Source organism: Pseudophryne corroboree, chromosome 7 (assembly GCF_028390025.1).
Source record: "Pseudophryne corroboree isolate aPseCor3 chromosome 7, aPseCor3.hap2, whole genome shotgun sequence".
NCBI lineage: Eukaryota > Metazoa > Chordata > Amphibia > Anura > Myobatrachidae > Pseudophryne > Pseudophryne corroboree.
In genome coordinates, this window is record NC_086450.1 from 512,943,758 (window position 1) to 512,971,226 (window position 27,469).

At 49.5% G+C, this 27,469-nt stretch overlaps 1 protein-coding gene across 3 annotated transcripts in view; it reads right to left on the reverse strand.

Annotated features, from left to right (window-relative positions):
* BICDL2 (BICD family like cargo adaptor 2) overlaps positions 1-26,275 on the reverse strand; it is a 141,155-nt gene extending 114,880 nt beyond the window's left edge. For all 3 annotated transcript variants that reach the window (XM_063935466.1, XM_063935465.1, XM_063935464.1), the window contains exon 1: positions 26,188-26,275. The gene's annotated coding sequence lies outside the window, so the exon portion shown is untranslated. The remainder of the gene's footprint in view (positions 1-26,187) is intronic.
* Between the last annotated feature and the right edge of the window lie 1,194 nt (positions 26,276-27,469).

A 27,469-nucleotide genomic window follows, 5' to 3' on the forward strand; every position in this document is an offset into this window, starting at 1 on the left:
AGATAGATAGATGGATAGATAGATATGAGATAGATAGATAGTTATGAGATAGATAGATAGTTTGATAGATAGATAGATAGATAGATAGATATGAGATAGATAGATAGATAGATATGAGTAAGGTAGGTAGATAAATATGAGGTAGGTAGATAGTTATATATATGAGAGATAGATATGAGAGGGATAGATAGATAGATAGATAGATAGATAGATAGATAGATAGATAGATACATGATAGATATGAGACATAGTTATGAGACGAGATAGATAGATAGATAGATAGATAGATAGATAGATAGATAGATAGATAGATAGATAGATAGATAATGACCAGGTGTGTGATTGGGGGATGGGGTCTTTGGAGTTATCAGGAGCATCTCTGATCCTACATGTCAGACAGACCCCCCCTCCCCCATTCATCTCCGCGGCTTGTACAGGTGTAGAACACAAGAATGTTATATAAGGAATTTCTGTGTGGACACGTGTCTCGTGTAACATGTTCCTGACATGTTCTGAAGAATTATTATTATTTAAAGGACAATACAAGCCTGAGATGAAAGATGTCTGGTGTGAGAGCTGCAGATTAAACCCACATATATGTGTATACAGTAAGTGTAAGGACGCCCAGAGAGACGCTCGCACACTCACATATATATGTGTATACAGTAAGTGTAAGGACGCCCAGAGACGCTCGCACACTCACATATATATGTGTATACAGTAAGTGTAAGGACGCCCAGAGACGCTCGCACACTCACATATATATGTGTATACAGTAAGTGTAAGGACGCCCAGAGACGCTCGCACACTCACATGTATATGTGTATACAGTAAGTGTAAGGACGCCTAGAGAGACGCTCGCACACTCACATATATATGTGTATACAGTAAGTGTAAGGACGCACAGAGAGACGCTCGCACACTCACATATATATGTGTATACAGTAAGTGTAAGGACGCCTAGAGAGACGCTCGCACACTCACATATATATGTGTATACAGTAAGTGTAAAGACGCACAGAGAGACGCTTGCACACTCACATATATATGTGTATACAGTAAGTGTAAGGACGCACAGACAGACGCTCGCACACTCACATATATATGTGTATACAGTAAGCTTAAGGACGCACAGAGAGACGCTTGCACACACATATATATGTGTATACAGTAAATGTAAAGACGCACAGAGAGACGCTTGCACACTCACATATATATGTGTATACTGTAAGTGTAAGGACACCCAGAGAGACGCTCGCACACTCACATATATGTGTATACAGTAAGTGTAAGCACGCCTAGAGAGACGCTCGCACACTCACATATATATGTGTATACAGTAAGCTTAAGGACGCCTAGAGAGACGCTCGCACACTCACATATATATGTGTATACAGTAAGCGTAAGGACGCACAGAGAGACGCTCGCACACTCACATTTATATGTGTATACAGTAAGTGTAAGGACACACAGAGATGCTTACACACTCACATTTATATGTGTATACAGTAAGTGTAAGGACGCACAGAGCGACGCTCGCACACTCACATATATATGTGTATACAGCAAGTGTAAGGACGCATAGAGAGACGCTCGCACACTCACATATATATGTGTATACAGTAAGTGTAAGGATGCACAGAGAGACGCTCGCACACTCACATATATGTGTATACAGTAAGCTTAAGGATGCCTAGAGAGACGCTCGCACACTCATATATATATGTGTATACAGTAAGTGTAAGGACACCCAGAGAGACGCTCGCACACTCACATATATATGTGTATACAGTAAGCTTAAGGACGCACAGAGAGATGCTCGCACACTCACATATATATGTGTATACAGTAAGTGTAAGGACACACAGAGAGACGCTTGCACACTCACATATATATGTGTATACAGTAAGTGTAAGGACGCACAGAGAGACGCTCGCACACTCACATATATATGTGTATACTGTAAGTGTAAGGACACCCAGAGAGACGCTCGCACACTCACATATATATGTGTATACAGTAAGTGTAAGGACGCCTAGAGAGACGCTCGCACACTCACATATATATGTGTATACAGTAAGCTTAAGGACACCTAGAGAGACGCTCGCACACTCACATATATATGTGTATACAGTAAGTGTAAGGACACCCAGAGAGACGCTCGCACACTCACATATATGTGTATACAGTAAGCGTAAGGACGCCCAGAAAGAAGCTAGCACACTCACATATATATGTGTATACAGTAAGTGTAAGGACACCCAGAGAGATGCTCGCACACTCACATATATATGTGTATACAGTAAGTGTAAGGACGCCCAGAGACGCTCGCACACTCACATATATATGTGTATACAGTAAGTGTAAGGACGCCTAGAGAGACGCTCGCATACTCACATATATATGTGTATACAGTAAGTGTAAGGACGCACAGAGACGCTTGCACACTCACATATATATGTGTATACAGTAAGCGTAAGGACGCACAGAGAGACGCTCGCACACTCACATTTATATGTGTATACAATAAGTGTAAGGACACACAGAGATGCTTACACACTCACATATATATGTGTATACAGTAAGTGTAAGGACGCACAGAGCGACGCTCGCACACTCACATATATATGTGTATACAGCAAGTGTAAGGACGCCTAGAGAGACGCTCGCACACTCACATATATATGTGTATACAGTAAGCTTAAGGACGCCTAGAGAGACGCTCCCACACTCACATATATATATATGTATACAGTAAGTGTAAGGACGCACAGAGAGACGCTTGCACACTCACATATATATGTGTATACAGCAAGTGTAAGGACGCACAGAGAGACGCTCGCACACTCACATATATATATGTGTATACTGTAAGTGTAAGGACACCCAGAGAGACGCTCGCACACTCACATATATATGTGTATACAGTAAGCTTAAGGACGCCTAGAGAGACTCTCGCATACTCACATATATATGTGTATACAGTAAGTGTAAGGACACCCAGAGAGACGCTCGCACACTCACATATATATGTGTATACAGTAAGCGTAAGGACGCCCAGAAAGAAGCTAGCACACTCACATATATATGTGTATACAGTAAGCGTAAGGACACCCAGAGAGACGCTCGCACACTCACATATATATGTGTATACAGTAAGTGTAACGACACCCAGAGAGACGCTTGCACACTGACATATATATGTGTATACAGTAAGTGTAAGGACACCCAGAGAGACGCTCGCACACTCACATATATATGTGTATACAGTAAGTGTAAGGACACCCAGAGAGATGCTCGCACACTCACATATATATGTGTATACTGTAAGTGTAAGGACACCTAGAGAGACGCTCGCACACTCACATATATATGTGTATACAGTAAGCTTAAGGACGCCTAGAGAGACGCTCGCACACTCACATATATATGTGTATACAGTAAGCGTAAGGACGCCTAGAGGCACTCGCACACTCACATATATATGTGTATACAGTAAGCATAAGGACGCCCAGAGAGACGCTCGCACACTCACATATATATGTGTATACAGTAAGCGTAAGGACGCCTAGAGGCGCTCGCACACTCACATATATATGTGTATACAGTAAGCGTAAGGACGCCCAGAGACGCTCGCACACTCACATATATATGTGTATACAGTAAGTGTAAGGACGCCCAGAGAGACGCTCGCACACTCACATATATATGTGTATACAGTAAGCTTAAGGATGCCTAGAGAGACGCTCGCACACTCACATATATATGTGTATACAGCAAATGTAAGGACGCCTAGAGAGATGCTCGTACACTCACATATATATGTGTATACAGTAAGTGTAAGGACGCCCTGAGACGCTCGCAAACTCACATATATATGTGTATACAGTAAGCGTAAGGACGCCCAGAGACGCTCGCACACTCACATATATATGTGTATACAGTAAGTGTAAGGACGCCCAGAAAGACGCTCGCACACTCACATATATATGTGTATACAGTAAGCTTAAGGATGCCTAGAGAGACGCTCGCACACTCACATATATATGTGTATACAGCAAATGTAAGGACGCCTAGAGAGATGCTCGTACACTCACATATATATGTGTATACAGTAAGTGTAAGGACGCCCAGAGACGCTCGCAAACTCACATATATATGTGTATACAGTAAGCGTAAGGACGCCCAGAGACGCTCGCACACTCACATATATATGTGTATACAGTAAGTGTAAGGACGCCCAGAAAGACGCTCGCACACTCACATATATATGTGTATACAGTAAGCTTAAGGATGCCTAGAGATGCTCGCACACTCACATATATATGTGTATACAGCAAATGTAAGGACGCCTAGAGAGATGCTCGTACATTCACACATATATAGAGCATCCGGAAAGTATTCACGGCGCTTCACTTTTTCCACATTTTGTTATGTTACAGCCTTATAACAAAATTGAATAAATTCATTTTTTTCCTCAAAATTCTACACACAATACTCCATAATGACAATGCAAAAAAAGTTTTTTTGAGATTTTTGCTAATTTATTAAAAATAAAAAAATAAGGAATCACATGTACATAAGTATTCACAGCCTTTGTCATGAAGCTCAAAATTGAGCTCAGGTGCATCCTGTTTCCACTGATCATCCTTGAGACGTCCCTACAGCTTAATTAGAGTCCACCTGTGGTAAATTCAGATGATTGGACATGATATGGAAAGGCACACACCAGTCTATATAAGGTCCCACACTTGACAGTGCATGTCTGAGCACAAACCAAGCATGAAGTCAAAGGAAATGTCTGTAGACCTCCGTGACAGTATTGTCTCGAGGCACAAATGTGGGGAAGGGTGCAGAAAAATATCTGCTGCTTTGAAGGTGCCAATGAGCACAGTGGCCTCCATCATCCGTAAAAGGAAGAAGTCCGGAGCCACCAGGACTCTTCCTAGAGCTGGCCGGCCGTCTAAACTGAGCGATCAGGGGAGAAGAGTCCTAGTCAGGAAGGTGACCAAGAACCCGATGTCAGAGCTACAGCATTCCTCTGTGGAGAGAGGAGAACCTTCCAGAAGGACAACCATCTCTGCAGCAATCCACCAATCAGGGCTGTATGGTAGAGTGGCCAGACGGAAGCCACTTCTTAGTAAAAAGCACACTGAAAATGGCTGTGCCCCGAGGCATCCCATCCAACCTGATGGAGCTTGAGAGGTGCTGCAAAGAGGAATGGGCGAAATTGCCCATAGATAGGTGTGCCAAGCTTGTGGCATCATATTCAAAAAGACATGAGGCTGTAATTGCTGCCAAAGGTGCATCAACAAAGTATTGAGCAAAGGCTGTGAATACTTACGTATCTGTCATTTCTTAGTTTTTTTATTATTAATAAATTTGCTAAAATCTCAAAAAAATCTTTTTTTACATTGTCGTTATGGAGTATTGTGTGTAGAATTTTGAGGGAAAAAATTAATTTATTACATTTTGGAATATGGCTGCAACATAACAAAATGTGGAAAAAGTGATGCGCAGTGAATACTTTCCAGATACACTGTATATATCTCATATCTATCGATCTATCTCATATAATATATAATCCCAGTTCTAGAGGTCACAGTATATAATATATAATCTCAGTTCTAGAGGTCACAGTATATAATATATAATCCCAGTTCTAGAGGTCACAGTATATAATATATAATCTCAGTTCTAGAGGTCACAGTGTATAATATATAATGTCAGTTCTAGAGGACTTATATTAGGCTGTGTCAGGGTCTCTGTGTCACTATATGTGATAAACGTGTCTTATATTAGGACGTGTCAGGGTCTCTGTGTCACTGTATGTGATAAGCGTGTCCTATATTAGGCTGTGTCAGTGTCTCTGTGTCACTGTATGTGATAAGCGTGTCCTATATTAGGACGTGTCAGTGTCTCTGTGTCACTGTATGTGATAGGCGTGTCCTATATTAGGACGTGTCAGGGTCTCTGTGTCACTGTATGTGATAAGCGTGTCCTATATTAGGCTGTGTCAGTGTCTCTGTGTCACTGTATGTGATAAGCGTGTCCTATATTAGGACGTGTCAGGGTCTCTGTGTCACTGTATGTGATAAGCGTGTCTTATATTATGACTTGTCAGGGTCTCTATGCCACTGTATGTGATAAGCGTGTCCTATATTAGGCTGTGTCAGTGTCTCTGTGTCACTGTATGTGATAAGCGTGTCCTATATTAGGACGTGTCAGGGTCTCTGTGTCACTGTATGTGATAAGTGTGTCCTATATTAGGACGTGTCAGGGTCTCTGTGTCACTGTATGTGATAAGCGTGTCTTATATTATGACGTGTCAGGGTCTCTGTGTCACTGTATGTGATAAGCGTGTCTTATATTAGGACGTGTCAGGGTCTCTGTGTCACTGTACTGTATGTGATAAGCGTGTCCTATATTAGGCTGTGTCAGTGTCTCTGTGTCACTGTATGTGATAAGCGTGTCCTATATTAGGACGTGTCAGGGTCTCTGTGTCACTGTATGTGATAAGCGTGTCTTATATTATGACGTGTCAGGGTCTCTGTGTCACTGTATGTGATAAGCGTGTCCTATATTAGGACGTGTCAGGGTCTCTGTGTCACTGTACTATATGTGATAAGCGTGTCCTATATTAGGCTGTGTCAGTGTCTCTGTGTCACTGTATGTGATAAGCGTGTCCTATATTAGGACGTGTCAGGGTCTCTGTGTCACTGTATGTGATAAGTGTGTCCTATATTAGGCCATGTCAGGGTCTCTGTGTCACTGTATGTGATAGGCGTGTCCTATATTAGGCCATGTCAGGGTCTCTGTGTCACTGTACTGTATGTGATAAGCGTGTCCTATATTAGGACGTGTCAGAGTCTCTGTGTCACTGTATGTGATAAGCGTGTCCTATTTTAGGCTATGTCAGGGTCTCTGTATCACTGTATGTGAAAAGCGTGTCCTATATTAGGCTGTGTCAGGGTCTCTGTGTCACTGTATGTGAAAAGCGTGTCCTATATTAGGACGTGTCAGGGCCTCTGTGTCACTGTATGTGATAAGCGTGTCCTATATTAGATCGTGTCAGGGTCTCTGTGTCACTGTATGTGATAAGTGTGTCCTATATTAGGATGTGTCAGGGTCTCTGTGTCACTGTATGTGATAAGCATGTCTTATATTAGGACATGTCAGGGTCTCTGTGTCACTGTATGTGATAAGTGTGTCCTATATTAGGCCATGTCAGGGTCTCTGTGTCACTGTATGTGATAGGCGTGTCCTATATTAGGCCATGTCAGGGTCTCTGTGTCACTGTACTGTATGTGATAAGCGTGTCCTATATTAGGACGTGTCAGGGTCTCTGTGTCACTGTACTGTATGTGATAAGCGTGTCCTATATTAGGACGTGTCAGGGTCTCTGTGTCACTGTATGTGATAAGCGTGTCCTATATTAGGACGTGTCAGGGTCTCTGTGTCACTGTATGTGATAAGCGTGTCCTATATTAGGCTATGTCAGGGTCTCTGTGTCACTGTATGTGATAAGTGTGTCCTATATTAGGCTGTGTCAGGGTCTCTGTGTCACTGTATGTGATAAGTGTGTCCTATATTAGGCTGTGTCAGGGTCTCTGTGTCACTGTATGTGATAGGCGTGTCCTATATTAGGCCATGTCAGGGTCTCTGTGTCACTGTACTGTATGTGATAAGCGTGTCCTATATTAGGACGTGTCAGAGTCTCTGTGTCACTGTATGTGATAAGCGTGTCCTATATTAGGCTATGTCAGGGTCTCTGTGTCACTGTATGTGAAAAGCGTGTCCTATATTAGGCTATGTCAGGGTCTCTGTCACTGTACTGTATGTGATAAGCGTGTCCTATATTAGATCGTGTCAGGGTCTCTGTGTCACTGTATGTGATAAGTGTGTCCTATATTAGGACGTGTCAGGGTCTCTGTGTCACTGTATGTGATAAGCGTGTCTTATATTAGGACGTGTGAGGGTCTCTGTGTCACTGTATGTGATAAGTGTGTCCTATATTAGGACGTGTCAGGGTCTCTGTGTCACTGTATGTGTTAAAAGTGTCTTATATTAGGACGTGTGAGGGTCTCTGTGTCACTGTATGTGATAAGCGTGTCCTATATTAGGACGTGTCAGGGTCTCTGTGTCACTGTATGTGATAAGCGTGTCCTATATTAGGACGTGTCAGGGTCTCTGTGGCCTGTGTCACTGTATGTCATAAGCGTGTCCTATATTAGGACGTGTCAGGGTCTCTGTGTCTCTGTATGTGATAGGCGTGTCCTATATTACGACGTGTCAGGGCCTCTGTGTCACTGTATGTGATAAGTGTGTCCTATATTAGGACGTGTCAGGGTCTCTGTGTCTCTGTATGTGATAGGCGTGTCCTATATTACGACGTGTCAGGGCCTCTGTGTCACTGTATGTGATAAGTGTGTCCTATATTAGGACGTGTCAGGGTCTCTGTGTCACTGTATGTGATAAGCATGTCCTATATTAGGACGTGTGAGGGTCTCTGTGTCACTGTATGTGATAAGTGTGTCCTATATTAGGACGTGTCAGGGTCTCTGTGTCACTGTATGTGATAAGCATGTCTTATATTAGGACGTGTCAGGGTCTCTGTGTCACTGTATGTTATAAGTGCGTCCTATATTAGGACGTGTCAGGGTCTCTGTGTCACTGTATGTGATAAGTGTGTCCTATATTAGGACGTGTCAGGGTCTCTGTGTCACTGTATGTGATAAGTGTGTCCTATATTAGGCCATGTCAGGGTCTCTGTGTCACTGTATGTGATAGGCGTGTCCTATATTAGGCCATGTCAGGGTCTCTGTGTCACTGTACTGTATGTGATAAGCGTGTCCTATATTAGGACGTGTCAGAGTCTCTGTGTCACTGTATGTGATAAGCGTGTCCTATTTTAGGCTATGTCAGGGTCTCTGTATCACTGTATGTGAAAAGCGTGTCCTATATTAGGCTGTGTCAGGGTCTCTGTGTCACTGTATGTGAAAAGCGTGTCCTATATTAGGACGTGTCAGGGCCTCTGTGTCACTGTATGTGATAAGCGTGTCCTATATTAGATCGTGTCAGGGTCTCTGTGTCACTGTATGTGATAAGTGTGTCCTATATTAGGATGTGTCAGGGTCTCTGTGTCACTGTATGTGATAAGCATGTCTTATATTAGGACATGTCAGGGTCTCTGTGTCACTGTATGTGATAAGTGTGTCCTATATTAGGCCATGTCAGGGTCTCTGTGTCACTGTATGTGATAGGCGTGTCCTATATTAGGCCATGTCAGGGTCTCTGTGTCACTGTACTGTATGTGATAAGCGTGTCCTATATTAGGACGTGTCAGGGTCTCTGTGTCACTGTACTGTATGTGATAAGCGTGTCCTATATTAGGACGTGTCAGGGTCTCTGTGTCACTGTATGTGATAAGCGTGTCCTATATTAGGACGTGTCAGGGTCTCTGTGTCACTGTATGTGATAAGCGTGTCCTATATTAGGCTATGTCAGGGTCTCTGTGTCACTGTATGTGATAAGTGTGTCCTATATTAGGCTGTGTCAGGGTCTCTGTGTCACTGTATGTGATAAGTGTGTCCTATATTAGGCTGTGTCAGGGTCTCTGTGTCACTGTATGTGATAGGCGTGTCCTATATTAGGCCATGTCAGGGTCTCTGTGTCACTGTACTGTATGTGATAAGCGTGTCCTATATTAGGACGTGTCAGAGTCTCTGTGTCACTGTATGTGATAAGCGTGTCCTATATTAGGCTATGTCAGGGTCTCTGTGTCACTGTATGTGAAAAGCGTGTCCTATATTAGGCTATGTCAGGGTCTCTGTCACTGTACTGTATGTGATAAGCGTGTCCTATATTAGATCGTGTCAGGGTCTCTGTGTCACTGTATGTGATAAGTGTGTCCTATATTAGGACGTGTCAGGGTCTCTGTGTCACTGTATGTGATAAGCGTGTCTTATATTAGGACGTGTGAGGGTCTCTGTGTCACTGTATGTGATAAGTGTGTCCTATATTAGGACGTGTCAGGGTCTCTGTGTCACTGTATGTGTTAAAAGTGTCTTATATTAGGACGTGTGAGGGTCTCTGTGTCACTGTATGTGATAAGCGTGTCCTATATTAGGACGTGTCAGGGTCTCTGTGTCACTGTATGTGATAAGCGTGTCCTATATTAGGACGTGTCAGGGTCTCTGTGGCCTGTGTCACTGTATGTCATAAGCGTGTCCTATATTAGGACGTGTCAGGGTCTCTGTGTCTCTGTATGTGATAGGCGTGTCCTATATTACGACGTGTCAGGGCCTCTGTGTCACTGTATGTGATAAGTGTGTCCTATATTAGGACGTGTCAGGGTCTCTGTGTCACTGTATGTGATAAGCATGTCCTATATTAGGACGTGTGAGGGTCTCTGTGTCACTGTATGTGATAAGTGTGTCCTATATTAGGACGTGTCAGGGTCTCTGTGTCACTGTATGTGATAAGCATGTCTTATATTAGGACGTGTCAGGGTCTCTGTGTCACTGTATGTTATAAGTGCGTCCTATATTAGGACGTGTCAGGGTCTCTGTGTCACTGTATGTGATAAGTGTGTCCTATATTAGGACGTGTCAGGGTCTCTGTGTCACTGTATGTGATAAGCGTGTCCTATATTAGGACGTGTCAGGGTTTCTGCGTCACTGTATGTGATTAGCATGTCTTATATTAGGACGTGTCAGGGTCTCTGCGTCACTATATGTGATTAGTGTGTCCTATATTAGGACGTGTCAGGGTCTCTGTGTCACTGTATGTGATAAGTGTGTCCTATATTAGGCTGTGTCAGTGTCTCTGTGTCACTGTATGTGATAAGCGTGTCCTATATTAGGCCATGTCAGGGTCTCTGTGTCACTGTATGCGATAAGCGTGTCCTATATTAGGACGTGTCAGGGTCTCTGTGTCACTGTATGTGCTAAACGTGTCCTATATTAGGACGTGTCAGGGTCTCTGTGTCACTGTATGTGATAAGTGTGTCCTATATTAGGACATGCCAGGGTCTCTGTGTCACTGTATGTGATAAGCGTGTCCTATATTAGGACGTGTCAGGGTCTCTGTGTCACTGTATGTGATAAGCGTGTCTTATATTAGGCTGTGTGAGGGTCTCTGTGTCACTGTATGTGATAAGCGTGTCCTATATTAGGACGTGTGTGGGTCTCTGTGTCACTGTATGTAATAAGTGTGTCCTATATTAGGACATGTCAGGGTCTCTGTGTCACTGTATGTGATAAGTGTGTCCTATATTAGGCTGTGTCAGGTTCTCTGTGTCACTGTATGTGATAGGCGTGTCCTATATTAGGCCATGTCAGGGTCTCTGTGTCACTGTACTATATGTGATAAGCGTGTCCTATATTAGGCTGTGTCAGGGTCTCTGTGTCACTGTATGTGATAAGCGTGTCCTATATTAGGCCATGTCAGGGTCTCTGTGTCACTGTACTGTATGTGATAAGTGTGTCCTATATTAGGACTTGTCAGGGTCTCTGTGTCACTGTATGCGATAAGCGTGTCCTATATTAGGCTGTGTCAGGGTCTCTGTGTCACTGTATGTGATAAGCGTGTCCCATATTAGGACGTGTCACGGTCTCTGTGTCACTGTATGTGATAAGCGTGTCCTATATTAGGCCATGTCAGGGTCTCTGTGTCACTGTACTGTATGTGATAAGCGTGTCCTATATTGGGACGTGTAAGGGTCTCTGTGTCACTGTATGTGATAAGCGTGTCCTATATTAGGCTATGTCAGGGTCTCTGTGTCACTGTATGTGAAAAGCGTGTCCTATATTAGGCCATGTCAGGGTCTCTGTGTCACTGTACTGTATGTGATAAGCGTGTCCTATATTAGGACGTGTCAGGGTCTCTGTGTCACTGTACGTGATAAGCGTGTCCTATATTAGGCTATGTCAGGGTCTCTGTCACTGTACTGTATGTGATAAGCGTGTCCTATATTAGATCGTGTCAGGGTCTCTGTGTCACTGTATGTGATAAGTGTGTCCTATATTAGGACGTGTCAGGGTCTCTGTGGCCTATGTCACTGTATGTGATAAGCGTGTCCTATATTAGGACGTGTCAGGGTCTCTGTGTCACTGTATGTGATAAGCGTGTCTTATATTAGGACGTGTCAGGGTCTCTGTGTCACTGTATGTGATAAGCATGTCTTATATTAGGACGTGTCAGGGTCTCTGTGTCACTGTATGTGATAAGCGTGTCCTATATTAGGACGTGTCAGGGTCTCTGTGTCACTGTATGTGATAAGCGTGTCCTATATTAGGGCGTGTCAGGGTCTCTGTGTCACTGTATGTGATAAGCGTGTCCTATATTAGGACGTGTCAGGGTCTCTGTGTCTCTGTATGTGATAGGCGTGTCCTATATTACGACGTGTTAGGGCCTCTGTGTCACTGTATATGATAAGCATGTCTTATATTAGGACGTGTGAGGGTCTCTGTGTCACTGTATGTGATAAGCGTGTCCTATATTTGGACGTGTCAGGGTCTCTGTGTCACTGTATGTGTTAAACGTGTCTTATATTAGGACGTGTGAGGGTCTCTGTGTCACTGTATGTGATAAGCGTGTCCTATATGAGGACGTGTCAGTGTCTCTGTGTCACTGTATGTGATAAGCGTGTCCTATATTAGGACGTGTCAGGGTATCTGTGTCTCTGTATGTGATAGGCGTGTCCTATATTACGACGTGTCAGGGCCTCTGTGTCACTGTATGTGATAAGTGTGTCCTATATTAGGACGTGTCAGGGTCTCTGTGTCACTGTATGTGATAAGCGTGTCCTATATTAGGACGTGTCAGGGTCTCTGTGTCACTGTATGTGATAAGTGTGTCCTATATTAGGACGTGTCAGGGTCTCTGTGTCACTGTATGTGATAAGCGTGTCCTATATTAGGACGTGTCAGGGTCTCTGTGTCACTGTATGTGATAAGCATGTCTTATATTAGGACGTGTCAGGGTCTCTGCGTCACTGTATGTGATAAGTGTGTCCTATATAAGGACGTGTCAGGGTCTCTGTGTCACTGTATGTGATAAGCATGTCTTATATTAGGACGTGTCAGGGTCTCTGTGTCTCTGTATGTGATAAGCGTGTCCTATATTAGGACGTGTCAGGGTCTCTGTGTCTCTGTATGTGATAAGCGTGTCCTATATTAGGACGTGTCAGGGTCTCTGTGTCACTGTATGTGATAAGCGTGTCCTATATAGGACGTGTCAGGGTCTTTGTGTCACTGTATGTGATAAGTGTGTCCTATATTAGGACGTGTCAGGGTCTCTGTGTCACTGTATGTGATAAGCATGTCCTATATTAGGACGTGTGAGGGTCTCTGTGTCACTGTATGTGATAAGCGTGTCCTATATTAGGCCATGTCAGGGTCTCTGTGTCACTGTACTGTATGTGATAAGCGTGTCCTATATTAGGATATGTCAGGGTCTCTGTCACTGTATGTGATAAGCGTTTCCTATATTAGGACGTGTGAGGGTCTCTGTGTCACTGTATGTGATAAGCGTGTCCTATATTAGGCCATGTCAGGGTCTCTGTGTCACTGTACTGTATGTGATAAGCGTTTCCTATATTAGGACGTGTCAGGGTCTCTGTGTCACTGTATGCGATAGCGTGTCCTATATTAGGACGTGTGAGGGTCTCTGTGTCACTGTATGTGATAAGCGTGTCCTATATTAGGACGTGTCAGGGTCTCTGTGTCACTGTATGTGATAAGCGTGTTCTATATTAGTACATGCCAGGGTCTCTGTGTCACTGTATGTGATAAGCGTGTCCTATATTAGGACATGCCAGGGTCTCTGTGTCACTGTATGTGATAAGCGTGTCCTTTATTAGGACGTGTCAGGGTCTCTGTGTCACTGTATGTGATAAGCATGTCCTTTATTAGGACGTGTCACGGTCCCTGTGTCACTGTATGTGATAAGCGTGTCTATATTAGGACGTGTCAGGGTCTCTGTGTAACTGTATGTGATAAGCGTGTCCTATATTAGGACGTGTCAGGGTCTCTGTGTCACTGTATGTGATAAGCGTGTTCTATATTAGTACATGTCATGGTCTCTGTGTCATTGTATGTGATAAGCGTGTCCTATATTAGGCCATTGTCAGGGTCTCTGTGTCACTGTATGTGATAAGTGTGTCCTTTATTAGGACGTGTCAGGGTCTCTGTGTCACTGTATGTGATAAGCGTGTCCTTTATTAGGACGTGTCAGGGTCTCTGTGTCACTGTATGTGATAAGCGTGTCCCATATTAGGCCATTGTCAGGGTCTCTGTGTCACTGTATGTGATAAGCGTGTTCTATATTAGTACATGTCATGGTCTCTGTGTCACTGTATGTGATAAGCGTGTCCTATATTAGGACGTCAGGGTCTCTGTGTCACTGTATGTGATAAGCGTGTCCTATATTAGGCCATGTCAGGGTCTCTGTGTCACTGTATGTGATAAGCGTGTCCTATATTAGGCCATGTCAGGGTCTCTGTGTCACTGTATGTGATAAGCGTGTCCTATATTAGGACGTCAGGGTCTCTGTGTCACTGTATGTGATAAGCGTGTCCTATATTAGGCCATGTCAGGGTCTCTGTGTCACTGTATGTGATAAGCATGTCCTATATTAGGACGTGTGAGGGTCTCTGTGTCACTGTATGTGATAAGCGTGTCCTATATTAGGCCATGTCAGGGTCTCTGTGTCACTGTACTGTATGTGATAAGTGTGTACGACGTGTAGAGTTTCCAGGACTCCTGGTTTTCCGCTGTGCAGGACTGAGGGTGTGAGGGTGCTCTGTGACAGGTCAGACCAGCAGAACCAGTGTGACGATACTCTACACATTGCACAATACAATAGTCACAGTGTAACACACGCCTAGATGTCATCCGGCAAAATACACCCATGTCACTCTGCAACACTACCTTACATGGCGCAATGCACAACGTCACCTCTTACTGTGCAACACACACCACCTCACACAGACATACACACACCACCTCACACAGACATACACACACCACCTCACACAGACATACACACACCACCTCACACAGACATACACACACCACCTCACACAGACATACACACACCACCTCACACAGACATACACACACCACCTCACACAGACATACACACACCACCTCACACAGACATACACACACCACCTCTAACTGTGCAACACACACCTCACACACACACACACACACACACACACACACACACACACACACCACCTCACGGATACACACAATGCCACCTTACACATACACACACCACCTCACACAGCCATACACACACACCACCTCTAACTGTGCAACACACACCTCATACAGCCATACACACAAACCACCTCACGGATACACACAATGCCACCTCACACAGCCATACAAACACCACCTCACACATACATACACAACCCACCTCACACAGCCGTATACACACCACCTTACACTTTCACACACACCACCTCTAACTGTGCAACACACACCTCACACAGCCATACACACAAACCACCTCACACATACACACACCACCTCACACAGCCATACACACACACCACCTCTAACTGTGCAACACACACCTCACACACCCATATACACACACACACCTCACAGATACACACAATGCCAACTCACACATACATACACACACCAACTCACACAGCCATACACACATACACACACCACCTCACACAGCCACACACACACACCTCACACAGCCATATACACACACCACCTCACCCAGCCATACACACACTACCTCTAACTATGCAACACACACCACCCACAGCCATCCACACACACCACCCACAGCCATCCACACACACCACCCACACACCACCCACAGCCATCCACACACACCACCCACAGCCATCCACACCACCCACAGCCATCCACACACACCACCCACAGCCATCCACACACACCACCCACAGCCATCCACACACACCACCCGCAGCCATACACACACACCACCCGCAGCCATCCACACACACCACCCACAGCCATACACACACACCACCCACACACACACCACCCAGAGCCATCCACACACACCACCCACAGCCATCCACACACACCACCCACAGCCATCCACACACACCACCCACAGCCATCCACACACACACCACCCACACACACACCACCCAGAGCCATCCACACACACCACCCACAGCCATCCACACACACCACCCGCAGCCATCCACACACCACCCGCAGCCATCCACACACACCACCCGCAGCCATCCACACACACCACCCACAGCCATCCACACACACACCACCCAGAGCCATACACACATACCACCCACAGCCATCCACACACACCACCCACAGCCATCCACACACACCACCCACAGCCATCCACACACACCACCCACAGCCATCCACACACACACCACCCAGAGCCATACACACACACCACCCGCAGCCATCCACACACACCACCCGCAGCCATCCACACACACCACCCACAGCCATCCACACACACACCACCCAGAGCCATACACACACACCACCCACAGCCATACACACACACCACCCACAGCCATCCACACACACCACCCACAGCCATCCACACACACCACCCACAGCCATCCACACACACCACCCACAGCCATCCACACACACACCACCCAGAGCCATACACACACACCACCCACAGCCATCCACACACACCACCCGCAGCCATCCACACACACTACCCACAGCCATCCACACACACCACCCCCAGCCATCCACACACACCACCCGCAGCCATCCACACACACCACCCGCAGCCATCCACACACACCACCCGCAGCCATCCACACACACCACCCGCAGCCATCCACACACACCACCCGCAGCCATCCACACACACCACCCACAGCCATCCACACACACCACCCGCAGCCATCCACACACACCACCCACAGCCATCCACACACACCACCCACAGCCATCCACACACACCACCCGCAGCCATCCACACACACCACCCGCAGCCATCCACACACACCACCCACAGCCATACACACACACCACCCGCAGCCATACACACACACCACCCGCAGCCATACACACACACACACACACAGGTGTATTGGCCGTGGGCTGATGTGCATGTGGGGCCTGTTTTGTTTGTTGACATGTGAGGGGTGGTGCTGCCGCCATAGATACGCAATATACCTCTGGTGCTGCCGCCATAGATACGCAATATACCTCTGGTGCTGCCGCCATGGTTACGCGGTATACCTCTGGTGCTGCCGCCATGGTTACACGGTATACCTCTGGTGCTGCCGCCATAGATACGCAATATACCTCTGGTGCTGCCGCCATGGTTACGCGGTATACCTCTGGTGCTGCCGCCATGGTTACACGGTATACCTCTGGTGCTGCCGCCATGGATACACGTTATACCTCTGGTGCTGTCGCCATGGTTACACGGTATACCTCTGGTGCTGTCGCCATGGTTACACGGTATACCTCTGGTGCTGCCGCCATAGATACGCAATATACCTCTGGTGCTGCCGCCATGGTTACGCGGTATACCTCTGGTGCTGCCGCCATGGTTACGCGGTATACCTCTGGTGCTGCCGCCATGGATACACGTTATACCTCTGGCGCTGCCGCCATGGTTACACGGTATACCTCTGGTGCTGTCGCCATGGTTACACGGTATACCTCTGGTGCTGCCGCCATGGTTACACGGTATACCTCTGGTGCTGCCGCCATGGTTACACGGTATACCTCTGGTGCTGCCGCCATGGTTACACGGTATACCTCTGGTGCTGCCACCATGGATACACGGTATACCTCTGGTGCTGCCGCCATGGTTACACGGTATACCTCTGGTGCTGCCACCATGGATACACGGTATACCTCTGGTGCTGCCGCCATGGTTACACGGTATACCTCTGGTGCTGCCGCCATGGTTACACGGTATACCTCTGGTGCTGCCGCCATGGTTACACGGTATACCTCTGGTGCTGCCGCCATGGATACACGGTATACCTCTGGTGCTGCCGCCATGGTTACACGGTATACCTCTGGTGCTGCCGCCATGGTTACACGGTATACCTCTGGTGCTGTCGCCATGGTTACACGGTATGCCTCTGGTGCTGTCGCCATGGTTACACGGTATACCTCTGGTGCTGCCGCCATGGATACACGGTATACCTCTGGTGCTGCCGCCATGGATACACGGTATACCTCTGGTGCTGCCACCATGGATACACGGTATACCTCTGGTGCTGCCGCCATGGTTACACGGTATACCTCTGGTGCTGCCACCATGGATACGCGGTATACCTCTGGTGCTGCCACCATGGATACACGGTATAGTTCTGGAGCTGCCCATGTGAGGCCACGTATACATATTTGTCCAGGGCCACTTTGAGTTCCCAATCCGCCCCTGCCCGACATTGAATGCAATGGAATATGTTAGCGCTACATAAATGTTAATAAATAACTGAAAATATAGATGTACAGCCAGTAATTATAAAGCCTCTTGGTATCACCACAGCAGTAGAAATGTAAAGTAAATTGTAATGCTAAAAGCTACAAAATACATTTATTTTTCCTGTGGGGGCCAATATGTTTTATTTTTCTTGTGCAATGTTGTTCATCTGCATTTGTGTCTGAGTTGCGCCGCGCATGCATGGAGTTCATACAGAGTCAGACACGCGCAGTAAGAAGGATTGGCTAATCAGACGCAGATATAACGTAGTATGGGCGTGTTGCTGAAAGCGGATGTGCAGACCTGATCGCTCCTCTGTGAATTAGCAGAGGTTGGCGATCGGATAGTCGCCGCCCAGAGTGAAAACCCGCCCCGTGCAAGTCTGAGTACGCCATGCAAAAAGCCTTACAAACACCGGCCAGTTGCAAATCCGTTCACAACTCGCTCACCATGGAATGATTTTTCCAGTCTGTGCGCAGCCCAGGACTTACTCCTACAGAGCTGACGTCACACACCCGCCCTGACAACGCTTGGGAACGCCTGCGCTTTACCTGACACTCCCAGAAAATAGGCAGTTACCACCCACAAACGGCAGCTTCCTGTCAATCATCTTGCGTACGCCTAGCGATCAAAAAAAGTCACAGGATTTTCTTCGCTGTTTGTCCTCGCGTCTGCGCACTACGATCCGTATGTATGTGCAGACCAACGATAATCGGCCGGCTTGCAAATCCACACAGCAGTGATCAGGTGTGAATAACCCCCATAGTGATGTTGGCCTGAGGAGCCTGCGCACCGCGCACGCTGATGGCGACAAGCGTCTGGTGCTTCCGTTATTGCTCCTCCCCCTGATGTCACATCCAGGTCACAAACGCCCAGTATCTCCAGTCACACACACCCCAGTGTCTCCAGTCACACACACCCCAGTGTCTCCAGTCACACACACCCCAGTGTCTCCAGTCACACACACCCCAGTGTCTCCAGTCACACACACCCCAGTGTCTCCAGTCACACACACCCCAGTGTCTCCGGGTCACACACACCCCAGTGTCTCCAGTCACACACACCCCAGTGTCTCCAGTCACACACACCCCAGTGTCTCCGGGTCACACACACCCCAGTGTCTCCAGTCACACACACCCCAGTGTCTCCAGTCACACACACCCCAGTGTCTCCGGGTCACACACACCCCAGTGTCTCCAGTCACACACACCCCAGTGTCTCCGGGTCACACACACCCCAGTGTCTCCAGTCACACACACCCCAGTGTCTCCAGTCACACACACCCCAGTGTCTCCGGGTCACACACACCCCAGTGTCTCCAGTCACACACACCCCAGTGTCTCCAGTCACACACACCCCAGTGTCTCCGGGTCACACACACCCCAGTGTCTCCAGTCACACACACCCCAGTGTCTCCAGTCACACACACCCCAGTGTCTCCAGTCACACACACCCCAGTGTCTCCAGTCACACACACCCCAGTGTCTCCGGGTCACACACACCCCAGTGTCTCCAGTCACACACACCCCAGTGTCTCCAGTCACACACACCCCAGTGTCTCCGGGTCACACACACCCCAGTGTCTCCAGTCACACACACCCCAGTGTCTCCAGTCACACACACCCCAGTGTCTCCGGGTCACACACACCCCAGTGTCTCCAGTCACACACACCCCAGTGTCTCCGGTCACACACACCCCAGTGTCTCCGGGTCACACACACCCCAGTGTCTCCAGTCACACACACCCCAGTGTCTCCAGTCAACACACCCCAGTGTCTCCGGGTCACACACACCCCAGTGTCTCCAGTCACACACACCCCCAGTGTCTCCAGTCACACACACCCCAGTGTCTCCAGTCACACACACCCCAGTGTCTCCAGTCACACACACCCCAGTATCTCCAGTCACACACACCCCAGTGTCTCCGGTCACACACACCCCAGTGTCTCCGGTCACACACACCCCAGTGTCTCCGGGTCACACACACCCCAGTGTCTCCAGTCACACACACCCCAGTGTCTCCAGTCACACACACCCCAGTGTCTCCAGGGTCACACACACCCCAGTGTCTCCAGTCACACACACCCCAGTGTCTCCAGTCACACACACCCCAGTGTCTCCGGTCACACACACCCCAGCGTCTCCAGTCACACACACCCCAGTGTCTCCAGTCACACACACCCCAGCGTCTCCAGTCACACACACCCCAGTGTCTCCAGTCACACACACCCCAGTGTCTCCAGTCACACACACCCCAGTGTCTCCAGTCACACACACCCCAGTGTCTCCGGGTCACACACACCCCAGTGTCTCCAGTCACACACACCCCAGTGTCTCCAGTCACACACACCCCAGTGTCTCCGGTCACACACACCCCAGCGTCTCCAGTCACACACACCCCAGCTGTCTCCAGTCACACACACCCCAGTGTCTCCAGTCACACACACCCCAGTGTCTCCAGTCACACACACCCCAGTGTCTCCGGGTCACACACACCCCAGTGTCTCCAGTCACACACACCCCAGTGTCTCCAGTCACACACACCCCAGTGTCTCCGGGTCACACACACCCCAGTGTCTCCAGTCACACACACCCCAGTGTCTCCAGTCACACACACCCCAGTGTCTCCGGGTCACACACACCCCAGCGTCTCCAGTCACACACACCCCAGTGTCTCCAGTCACACACACCCCAGTGTCTCCAGTCACACACACCCCAGTGTCTCAAGTCACACACACCCCAGTGTCTCCAGTCACACACACCCCAGTGTCTCCAGTCACACACACCCCAGTGTCTCCAGTCACACACACCCCAGTGTCTCCGGGTCACACACACCCCAGCGTCTCCAGTCACACACACCCCAGTGTCTCCAGTCACACACACCCCAGTGTCTCCAGTCACACACACCCCAGTGTCTCCAGTCACACACACCCCAGTGTCTCCGGGTCACACACACCCCAGTGTCTCCAGTCACACACACCCCAGTGTCTCCAGTCACACACACCCCAGTGTCTCCAGTCACACACACCCCAGTGTCTCCAGTCACACACACCCCAGTGTCTCCAGTCACACACACCCCAGTGTCTCCGGGTCACACACACACCAGTGTCTCCAGTCACACACACCCCAGTGTCTCCAGTCACACACACCCCAGTGTCTCCGGTCACACACACCCCAGTGTCTCCGGTCACACACACCCCAGTGTCTCCAGTCACACACACCCCAGTGTCTCCGGTCACCTCCAGTCACACACACCCCAGTGTCTCCGGGTCACACACACCCCAGTGTCTCCAGTCACACACACCCCAGTGTCTCCAGTCACACACACCCCAGTGTCTCCAGTCACACACACCCCAGTGTCTCCAGTCACACACACCCCAGTGTCTCCGGTCACACACACCCCAGTGTCTCCAGTCACACACACCCCAGTGTCTCCGGGTCACACACACCCCAGTGTCTCCAGTCACACACACCCCAGTGTCTCCAGTCACACACACCCCAGTGTCTCCAGTCACACACACCCCAGTGTCTCCAGTCACACACACCCCAGTGTCTCCGGTCACACACACCCCAGTGTCTCCGGTCACACACACCCCAGTGTCTCCGGGTCACACACACCCCAGTGTCTCCGGGTCACACACACCCCAGTGTCTCCAGTCACACACACCCCAGTGTCTCCAGTCACACACACCCCAGTGTCTCCGGGTCACACACACCCCAGTGTCTCCAGTCACACACACCCCAGTGTCTCCAGTCACACACACCCCAGTGTCTCCGGGTCACACACACCCCAGCGTCTCCAGTCACACACACCCCAGTGTCTCCAGTCACACACACCCCAGTGTCTCCAGTCACACACACCCCAGTGTCTCCAGTCACACACACCCAGGTGTCTCCAGTCACACACACCCCAGTGTCTCCAGTCACACACACCCCAGTGTCTCCAGTCACACACACCCCAGTGTCTCCGGGTCACACACACCCCAGCGTCTCCAGTCACACACACCCCAGTGTCTCCAGTCACACACACCCCAGTGTCTCCAGTCACACACACCCCAGTGTCTCCAGTCACACACACCCCAGTGTCTCCAGTCACACACACCCCAGTGTCTCCAGTCACACACACCCCAGTGTCTCCGGGTCACACACACCCCAGTGTCTCCGGGTCACACACACCCCAGTGTCTCCAGTCACACACACCCCAGTGTCTCCAGTCACACACACCCCAGTGTCTCCAGTCACACACACCCCAGTGTCTCCGGTCACACACACCCCAGTGTCTCCAGTCACACACACCCCAGTGTCTCCAGTCACACACACCCCAGTGTCTCCAGTCACACACACCCCAGTGTCTCCGGTCACACACACCCCAGTGTCTCCAGTCACACACACCCCAGTGTCTCCGGGTCACACACACCCCAGTGTCTCCAGTCACACACACCCCAGTGTCTCCAGTCACACACACCCCAGTGTCTCCAGTCACACACACCCCAGTGTCTCCGGTCACACACACCCCAGTGTCTCCAGTCACACACACCCCAGTGTCTCCGGGTCACACACACCCCAGTGTCTCCAGTCACACACACCCCAGTGTCTCCAGTCACACACACCCCAGTGTCTCCAGTCACACACACCCCAGTGTCTCCAGTCACACACACCCCAGTGTCTCCGGTCACACACACCCCAGTGTCTCCGGGTCACACACACCCCAGTGTCTCCGGGTCACACACACCCCAGTGTCTCCAGTCACACACACCCCAGTGTCTCCAGTCACACACACCCCAGTGTCTCCAGTCACACACACCCCAGTGTCTCCGGGTCACACACACCCCAGTGTCTCCGGGTCACACACACCCCAGTGTCTCCGGGTCACACACACCCCAGTGTCTCGGGTCACACACACCCCAGTGTCTCCAGGTCACACACACCCCAGTGTCTCCGGGTCACACACACCCCAGTGTCTCCAGTCACACACACCCCAGTGTCTCCGGGTCACTCACACACACCCCAGTGTCTCCAGTCACACACACCCCAGTGTCTCCGGGTCACACACACCCCAGTGTCTCCGGGTCACGTGTCTCCGGGTCACACACACCCCAGTGTCTCCAGTCACACACACCCCAGTGTCTCCGGGTCACACACACCCCAGTGTCTCCAGTCACACACACCCCAGTGTCTCCAGTCACACACACACCCCAGTGTCTCCGGGTCACACACACCCCAGTGTCTCCAGTCACACACCCCAGTGTCTCCAGTCACACACACCCCAGTGTCTCCAGGTCACACACACCCCAGTGTCTCCAGTCACACACACCCCAGTGCCTCCAGTCACACACACCCCAGTGTCTCCAGTCACACACACACACACACACCAGTGTCTCCGGGTCACACACACCCCAGTGTCTCCAGTCACACACACACACACACCAGTGTCTCCGGGTCACACACACCCCAGTGTCTCCGGGTCACACACACCCCAGTGTCTCCAGTCACACACACCCCAGTGTCTCCGGGTCACACACACCCCAGTGTCTCCGGGTCACACACACCCCAGTGTCTCCGGGTCACACACACCCCAGTGTCTCCAGTCACACACACCCCAGTGTCTCCAGTCACACACACCCCAGTGTCTCCAGGTCACACACACCCCAGTGTCTCCGGGTCACACACACCCCAGTGTCTCCGGGTCACACACACCCCAGTGTCTCCAGTCACACACACACACACCAGTGTCTCCGGGTCACACACACCCCAGTGTCTCCGGGTCACACACACCCCAGTGTCTCCAGTCACACACACCCCAGTGTCTCCAGGTCACACACACCCCAGTGTCTCCGGGTCACACACACCCCAGTGTCTCCAGGTCACACACACCCCAGTGTCTCCAGGTCACACACACCCCAGTGTCTCCGGGTCACACACACCCCAGTGTCTCCAGGCACACACACACACCCCAGTGTCTCCGGGTCACACACACCCCAGTGTCTCCGGGTCACACACACCCCAGTGTCTCCAGTCACACACACCCCAGTGTCTCCGGGTCACACACACCCCAGTGTCTCCAGTCACACACACCCCAGCGTCTCCATTCACACACACCCCAGCGTCTCCAGTCACACACACCCCAGTGTCTCCAGGTCACACACACCCCAGTGTCTCCAGTCACACACCCCAGTGTCTCCAGTCACACACACCCCAGTGTCTCCAGTCACACACACCCCAGTGTCTCCAGGTCACACACACCCCAGTGTCTCCAGTCACACACCCCAGTGTCTCCAGTCACCCACACCCCAGTGTCTCCGGGTCACACACACCCCAGTGTCTCCGGGTCACACACACCCCAGTGTCTCCGGGTCACACACACCCCAGTGTCTCCATTCACACACACCCCAGTGTCTCCAGTCACACACACCCCAGTGTCTCCAGTCACACGCACCCCAGTGTCTCCAGTCACACACACCCGTGTCTCCAGTCACACACACCCCAGTGTCTCCATTCACACACACCCCAGTGTCTCCAGTCACACACACCCCCCAGTGTCTCCAGTCACACACACCCCAGTGTCTCCAGGTCACACACACCCCAGTGCCTCCAGTCACACACACACCAGTGTCTCCGGGTCACAGAGCTGTACCATAGACCTGGGCGGTGTGTCACAGGACGGTATTAGCGGCACGCGATTACTGAGGGGGAAACGGGGGGTACAGGGGGGGGGGGGGGTACCTGCAGCTTGTGGAGGTGTCTCCCAGGAATGCAAGGTGAGCATTAATGTGTGTATATACCATGCAATGTTACCGTCACTGTGTTACACACACACACACACACACACACACACACACACACACACACACACACACACACACAGACACACAATCACTCACTGTGAAACACACAGACACACAATCACTCACTATGTAACACACAGACACACAATCACTCACTGTGTAACACACAGACACAATTACTCACTGTGTAACACATTGACACGCAGTCACTCACTATGTAACACAGACACACAATAACTCACTGTGTAACACACAGACACACAGTCACTCATTATGTAACACAGACACACAATCACTCACTGTGTAACACACAGACACACAGTCACTCATTATGTAACACAGACACACAGTCACTCACTGTGAAACACACAGACACACAATCACTCACTGTGTAACACACAGACACAGTCACTCATTATGTAACACACAGACATGCAATCACTCACTGTGTAACACACAAACACAATCACTCATTATGTAACACACACACACACACACACACACACACACACACACACACACACACACTACATGTCACAGTGTAACACACACTTTGTGTCACTGTATAACACACACCAACTGCTTGCCATAGTGTAACATACATACTACTTGTACAGTGTCACACTGCAACACACACTCTACATGTGACAGTATAACATGTCTCAGTTTACAACACAAAGTACTTCACACAGAGTGTAACACACCTTACTTGTCACAGTATAACACACACATAACTTGTCACAGAGTAACACACAATATGTGCCATTGCAGGACGCAAACACTTGTTTCAGTGTAACACACACACAGTACTTGCCACAGTGTAACACACACATATATATTACCAGACACTATGTGACATATAGACACTACTTGCACCACTATATAAAATTCACTACTTGTCACTGAGTAACACACACACGGCACAGTATGATGTGACTACACAGTCTCTCACCTGTTGGGTCAGGATGTCTCTGAGCGTGTACCATGTCAGGGCTGCAGGTGAGCTGTCTCTCACTCTCCCTGTCTCTCACCCTCCTCCCTACACAGCAACGTACACAAATAGCAGGTGTGGTTATAGGAGGAGACGGCTTATACACAGTCACCCCCTCCCTGCTCATACACAGCCAGCCGTCAGCCTGTCCCTGACACACTGTGCACTGCTCCATGTCCCCCTGCCTGCTGTATACACATCACTGGGGAACACCAAGTATCCCCTGCCTGCTGTATACACATCACTGGGGAACACCGAGCCCCTCTCAGTGACTGCCCCAGGGGGAGCCCAGTCTGATGTATATAGTGTCTATATCCCCCCAGTATCCCCCTGCCTGCTGTATACACATCACTGGGGAACACCAAGTATCCCCTGCCTGCTGTATACACATCACTGGGGAACACCGAGCCCCTCTCAGTGACTGCCCCAGGGGGAGCCCAGTCTGATGTATATAGTGTCTATATCCCCCCAGTATCCCCCTGCCTGCTGTATACACATCACTGGGGAACACCAAATATCCCCTGCCTGCTGTATACACATCACTGGGGAACACCGAGCCCCTCTCAGTGACTGCCCCAGGGGGAGCCCAGTCTGATGTATATAGTGTCTATATCCCCCCAGTATCCCCCTGCCTGCTGTATACACATCACTGGGGAACACCAAGTATCCCCTGCCTGCTGTATACACATCACTGGGGAACACCGAGCCCCTCTCAGTGACTGCCCCAGGGGGAGCCCAGTCTGATGTATATAGTGTCTATATCCCCCCAGTATCCCCCTGCCTGCTGTATACACATCACTGGGGAACACCAAATATCCCCTGCTTGCTGTATACACATCACTGGGGAACACCGAGCCCCTCTCAGTGACTGCCCCAGGGGGAGCCCAGTCTGATGTATATAGTGTCTATATCCCCCCATTATCCCCCTGCCTGCTGTATACACATCACTGGGAACACTGAGCCCCTCTCAGAGACTTCCCCAGGGTGAGCCCAGTCTGATGTATATAGTGTCTATATCCCCCTGCCTGCTGTATACACATCACCGGGGAACACTGAGCCCCTCTCAGTGAGTGCCCCAGGGGGAGCCCAGTCGGATGTATATAGTGTCTATATCCCCCTGCCTGCTGTATACACATCACTGGGGAACACCGAGCCCCTCTCAGTGACTGCCCCAGGGGGAGCCCAGTCGGATGTATATAGTGTCTATATCCCCCTGCCTGCTGTATACACATCACTGGGGAAC